Here is a 6,000-nt window from a genome sequence, read left to right as displayed (position 1 = left end):
ATATAAAAAGATGATCATCACATTTAATCTACTTTTTAAAAAATGAACCAAACAAAACAACAACAAAATGGAGTCAAGTAAGAGATTTAAAGAATACATTTGATTTGCAAAATATGACAGTTTCATGTTTTATTAATGTACAGCCTACTGGTTTCAAATTCTTCGATGTACACAAATACTACACTAAATAAAAGTATATTAATGTATTGAGTATAGATAATAGTACAACATATTTGCACTGTCACATGTTACTGCCAATCAGCTGTAGCTGTTTTGCTTTAAAGTTCAAGTTCAAGTTCAAGTTAGATGACGTAACATACAAAGTAAATATATTTTCTTATTTAGAATATCAGTGTCTCTATTTACAAGGTGTTTGTTGTTGTCCTAATGCTTGTAGTAGCCCAAACCGGATTTTACCTCCCAATAATATCGTACGTACGAAACGATATATATCACGAAGAGTGCTACAAACATTAGTATACGACCGCAAACGCATTCGATATACAGACACTGGTATTCTAAACAAGAAAATGTATTTAGTTTGAAATAGTAGTGGCCAACAAGGCTCTGTTGTCGCAAACATCTTACAATGGCTGCAAACTCAGGACAGTCCCTTTAAGTCCATATTTAATTCATTTCAGCATCGTAATGTTTGTATAAAGAACAATGATGTAATGTCAGACAGAATGGCAGTAATATATATATATGGGGCTGAATGGCAGTAACAAATACAGTTAATTTCTTGACAACATGGATGATGATGGTTTTAAATATCAGATTGTGTCACTTAGCCGAGATTTGCGGGCATCAAATTATAGACCATAAAACTCGCAAATCAAAAAAGTCCATTTGGTTATGTCCATTATAAACTCAATCGGTTTTCTACAGAACTAATTGTATATTTGGTACTTCTTGAAAAAAATACCTTGCTACAATCTAACTGTAGACCCTTGAACCGTCAACTTGGCCAGTTCCAGTCACAGGTACCCCCAAACAGAAACCCATAATACAAATGCTATAGTTACATATATAAAGAGTACGCTTTAATACATAACGTTACTATGATATATCTGACGTTGTTGTTTGGGGATACCTGTGGTTCCAGTTGCTAATGACGTCATTTACTTTCCGGGTGTTATTTTCATTTGATCCCAGAAAAAACACACTTGCCATCAGTTTACAATTATTTTTAATGTGTTATTTATCTTGACAACTTATCAACTTGCCGGCCTCGGTGGCGTCGTGGTTAGACCATCGGTCTACAGGCTGGTAGGTACTGGGTTCGGATCCCAGTCGAGGCATGGGATTTTTAATCCAGATACCGACTCCAAACCCTGAGTGAGTGCTCCGCAAGGCTCAATGGGTAGGTGTAAACCACTTGCATCGACCAGTGATCCATAAATGGTTCGTTCATGGTTTGTGCTATCCTGCCCGTGGGAAGTGCAAATAAAAGATCCCTTGCTGCCTAATCGTAAAAGAGTAGCATATGTGGCGACAGCGGGTTTTCTCTAAAAACAGTGTCAGAATGACCATATGTTTGACGTCCAATAGCCGATGATAAGATAAAAATCAATTTTCTCTAGTGGCGTCGTTAAATAAAACAAACTTTACGTATCAACTTTGACGTCATCTCGAATTGCACGACGTCATATCTCTCTTCTTCCAAAAAGAAAATATTCAGGAAAGTTTTAAAAATATTTGACTTGGTTTTCATCTTCATCTTTTATAGCACTTGATTTTCAATAAATCCCTGTATTGTTTTATCGGATAACATTGCGACTCAGGTCTCACTACACAGATGTCATCTGCCATTGAAACCATATTAAATTGCCCAACTTGGAGATTGCCAATAGAAAGGTTTTTCGCCGGCACTAACAACATACACCATTGCGAACATACATTATATAAGCATTTATTTTCACTCCAGAATTGAGAACATTTCCGTTTCAGTTGTTTTGGTGGTTCATTAACCGATTTACTCTGGCTGTCTCTTGCGCTATACACCCATGTCCCAAAAGATCAACGCACAATATTACAAAATAACATGGGCAAAATACAGCCAGAAGGCTTACCATTAAACATACATATTATTTTTTATTTTCCTAGAAGTGAATATGTGAACCATAACATGTGTCACACTTAGGAACTATAGTGGACCGCGACGAATGAACTCTCACCCGGAAGTCAACTGTGTAGTGAGACCTCAGTAGTTCAGGCAGCGTTAAATCAAGAACAAACGAGAGTGACGTCCTTTAATTTTGGTAATGAGCACGCGCGTCCAACAGAGCTTTTACCATCCAATATGGAACGTCCAATAACACTGTTTTGTGATTTTGTGGATACAGGATCGGTAACTATTGTTTGATCACGTGTTACAATTGAACCACTTTGATTGGAATAGATTATACAGATGTATAATAAGACATTTTCTCTAATTGTTAATACCAAATAAGCTTGTCACTAGTATTCAATGTTTTTAAAATATTCATATAATTATTTGTTATAATTATTATATAACATTTTAAAACGTCTGCAAATTAATATATTCAAAGTATGTCATTATACACAAATGTTAAATAATTTAAAAATAAATTATTTAAACATCTTTTCATTGTTACTGATCTAATATTTATTTGGCTTATAAATATTACTATCATTTTATTTACATTGATATATGCATATTTATTTATTTATTATACACACACACATACATACATACATACATACATACATGCATGAATGCATACATCAATACATACTATCAGTGCCAGAAAAACTATCTGCATTTTTAATTTCTTTGAAAATTTAATTTTTAATAGATACCAGTATCGATGACGGTGTGGAAACTACACATAAATACAGCACAATCCAAATATCTCCCAACCTGTGTTGTTGTTGTTATTCATATTTTTTAAAGGAAGGAAGGGAGCAAATGTTTTATTTAACGACGAACTCAACACATTTTATTTACGGTTATATGGCGTCGGACATATGGTTATGGAAAACACAGATACTGAAAGAGGAAACCCGCTGTCGCCACTTCATGGCTACTCTTTTCGATTAGCAGCAAGGGTTCTTTTATATGCACAATCTTACTGACATGATAGTACATACCACAGTCTTTGTTACACCAGTTGTGAAGCTCTGGCTGGAACGAGAAATAGCCCAATGGGCCCACCGACGAGAATCGATCTTAGATCGATCGCAAATCAGGCGAGCGCTGTACCACTGAGCTACCCCCCCCCCCCCCCCCCCCCCCCCCCAATTTCGTAAAGGTAACTGGTTCACTAATGCATTGTGCTATATTTCTGTCCAACACTTAGCTTCTTGCTTAAAATAACCATTGTCTGACGTCCTATTGTCTGCCAAATTAATATATGGGGAGAAAGAGCTTCATAAATTGAATAACGCGTGCCCGGTCCTTTTTGTCATCATAAAACAAGACTAAAACAATCACTAGATAGTGCTCAATACCGCCCGCCTGTACGTCTTTCGGATGGAGGAGCGACCATAAGCACTCGACCTCGACTATGCACTCCAACTTGAAGGACCAACGGTGGGATGGTGGCAAGCAACATAAAACTTCGATGCCAATTAAATTAAACTGTACTGTTAAACTCGTTCCATCTGTGACTCCCCGGATGGAGGAGCGACCCTAAGCACTCGACCTCGACCATGCACTCAAAACCCGGGGAGAGAACGGTGGAATGGTTAACATAATATATATCTAGCCAAACGACGAACAACATGCAACACCCCTCGCCTGTACGTCCCTCGGATGGAGGAGCGACCCTAAACACTCGATCTTGACTATGCACTCCATCCCGGGGGACCAACGACGAGGGGTAAAAGCACGATATTATATCCGATAAACTTGTATATTTGTAGATATAAATGCTCTTTATTTCTTCTTCTTTTTAGGAAATTATTGCGGTGGTTATCCCCTTAATTGGACACCGCAATACTGTAAATAACCTTCACGACTTTGCCTTTGCACTTGCACCATGTACTACCAATTACAAGCTCTATTATAGCAATATAAGGTGAGGCGGATAAGAAACCAGAAAACCAGATTACCAGACAACCAGATAGATAACAAGTAAGCTCACTTATTGGACATCATTTAACTTCATATTACCAACAAGTGAGCAAACTTAGCTAAGAATTTAAAGGGGGTGGGAACCAAAATTCAACTTAGTACATGTATACAGTTACTTACATACTATTCTTTCTACCGATAGTTGACTCCCTACCTAAATAGATGCATTGTTTCATTGGCAACCAAACTAAGTATGCTAAACACTAGGCTTTTTAACCAATACTCACACTATAAGGGAAAACCCTTCAAATTAGATAGCTAGGCTAGTATAATCCCCCCCCCCCCTCCTTGTATTTAATTATAATCAAAGGATGGGGGGGGGGGGGGGATGGGTGGCTCTGGATTGCCGTTGATTACATTAGAATAGGGACTTAGGACAATAGGAACAACCTTAACACCAAACTAGGGTTTACAAACAGACAGCACGCACAACGGCAACAGTACATAGGGTGCATTGACTAATGATAACAATGCACCCGCCCCTATTTAATGGCCCAGCACGTACTCTAATAAGGTGCTGGACAAAAGAATACCGGCTCCGAGTACACAATTGCACTGCACCCAGGGGAAGCTGGACAAAAGAATACCAGCCTACCCTATCCCACCCCCAAATACTTGCTGCTGGTGGTCTACTTGATACTTGGTGACACTGATGAGGAGGACGTCGTTAACTGCAACAACAACAAGATTTGGAAAAACCCCTGAACGACAGCGCCTTGCCAACCGGTGTTTACACAATTGGACGAGTCTCCCTTGGGTTGTTATGCAACGACCAGAAGCGGTCGGGCTCTTTTTAAGGGCCCTATGGGCAACCTAGGGAGACACCACAGCATCATAGAGGTCTAATTAACGAGGTACTCTCGATTCACTAATGTCAAAACCTATATTAGCTCCGGAACTTTATTTTTGACCGACCGTTCAAAACTACGCCCAAATTCCTCAATCAAACTTGCGCACCTTTTCTCTTTTGGCATAATTCTTGTTCCATTCAAAATTCCATAGCACCATTAAACCGCCCCCCCCCCCCACCCCCCCCCACCCGCCTGCTACCGACCACGGTCGGGCTGATGGTGCACACTTGCACCTGCCAGTGCAGGCGGTCCCTCCTCTCTCCCTCCCCACCTTTCCTGTCCTGTCCAAGACAGGCGTGCGCTACAACAGCTTGCTCTGAATGTGCACATAAAGCCCTATGACCTGACCTGACCGGGTCCTTTTGTGTGTCCATGTCTGTCAATCTGTCTGTCTATCTTTCTGTCTATCTTCCTTCTAAAAAAGGTTCAAGTTTAACAACAACACTTGACGAAACCCCCACCCAGCTGAAGCAAATGTCCACTTTCAGAACTAAAACATACAGGTTTATACATATGGAGTTTCTGATGGTGCAAAAACAAAATAGAAAAAAAGTCCACTTGGTTCATATTCGAACCCCCCAGGTCCAGATCACGCTACGCCCCTGTGATATACAGGCCATGATGCACTGGCTGGAACGAGAAATAGCCCACTGGGCTATGTTCTGCCTGTAGTTTTCATTACATTTGTACCCAACATTTTGACGATATGTAAAGAACTTAATGAGCATGTGACCAAATTGATGAACATGTTTAACTTTTACTGGCGTAGCCGGGTGGTGGGGTGGGGTATTGGAGTCTTGTCCCCATTATACCTCTTTTTCTTCTCCACCGTTTTTATTTGTCAGTCGTCCCATAACAGTGTGGGTTGCCCCCTAATGTGGATAGACCTCAATATAAAATCCTGGCTACATCAATGTTAACATTTTAGTAAAATTAGTTGTATGCTAACGTGAACGGTCGCGTGCAGCTTTAAGCTAATATCCTGTTTACCGATAATTGATTTAGGTATCACACTGTGCTAACACTGATACTAACAACGTATACGACAAA

This window comes from Gigantopelta aegis, chromosome 7 (assembly GCF_016097555.1).
Source record: "Gigantopelta aegis isolate Gae_Host chromosome 7, Gae_host_genome, whole genome shotgun sequence".
Classification (NCBI taxonomy): domain Eukaryota; kingdom Metazoa; phylum Mollusca; class Gastropoda; order Neomphalida; family Peltospiridae; genus Gigantopelta; species Gigantopelta aegis.
The sequence above is the reverse complement of the archived record's forward strand: the minus strand, read 5'-3'. Positions refer to the sequence as shown.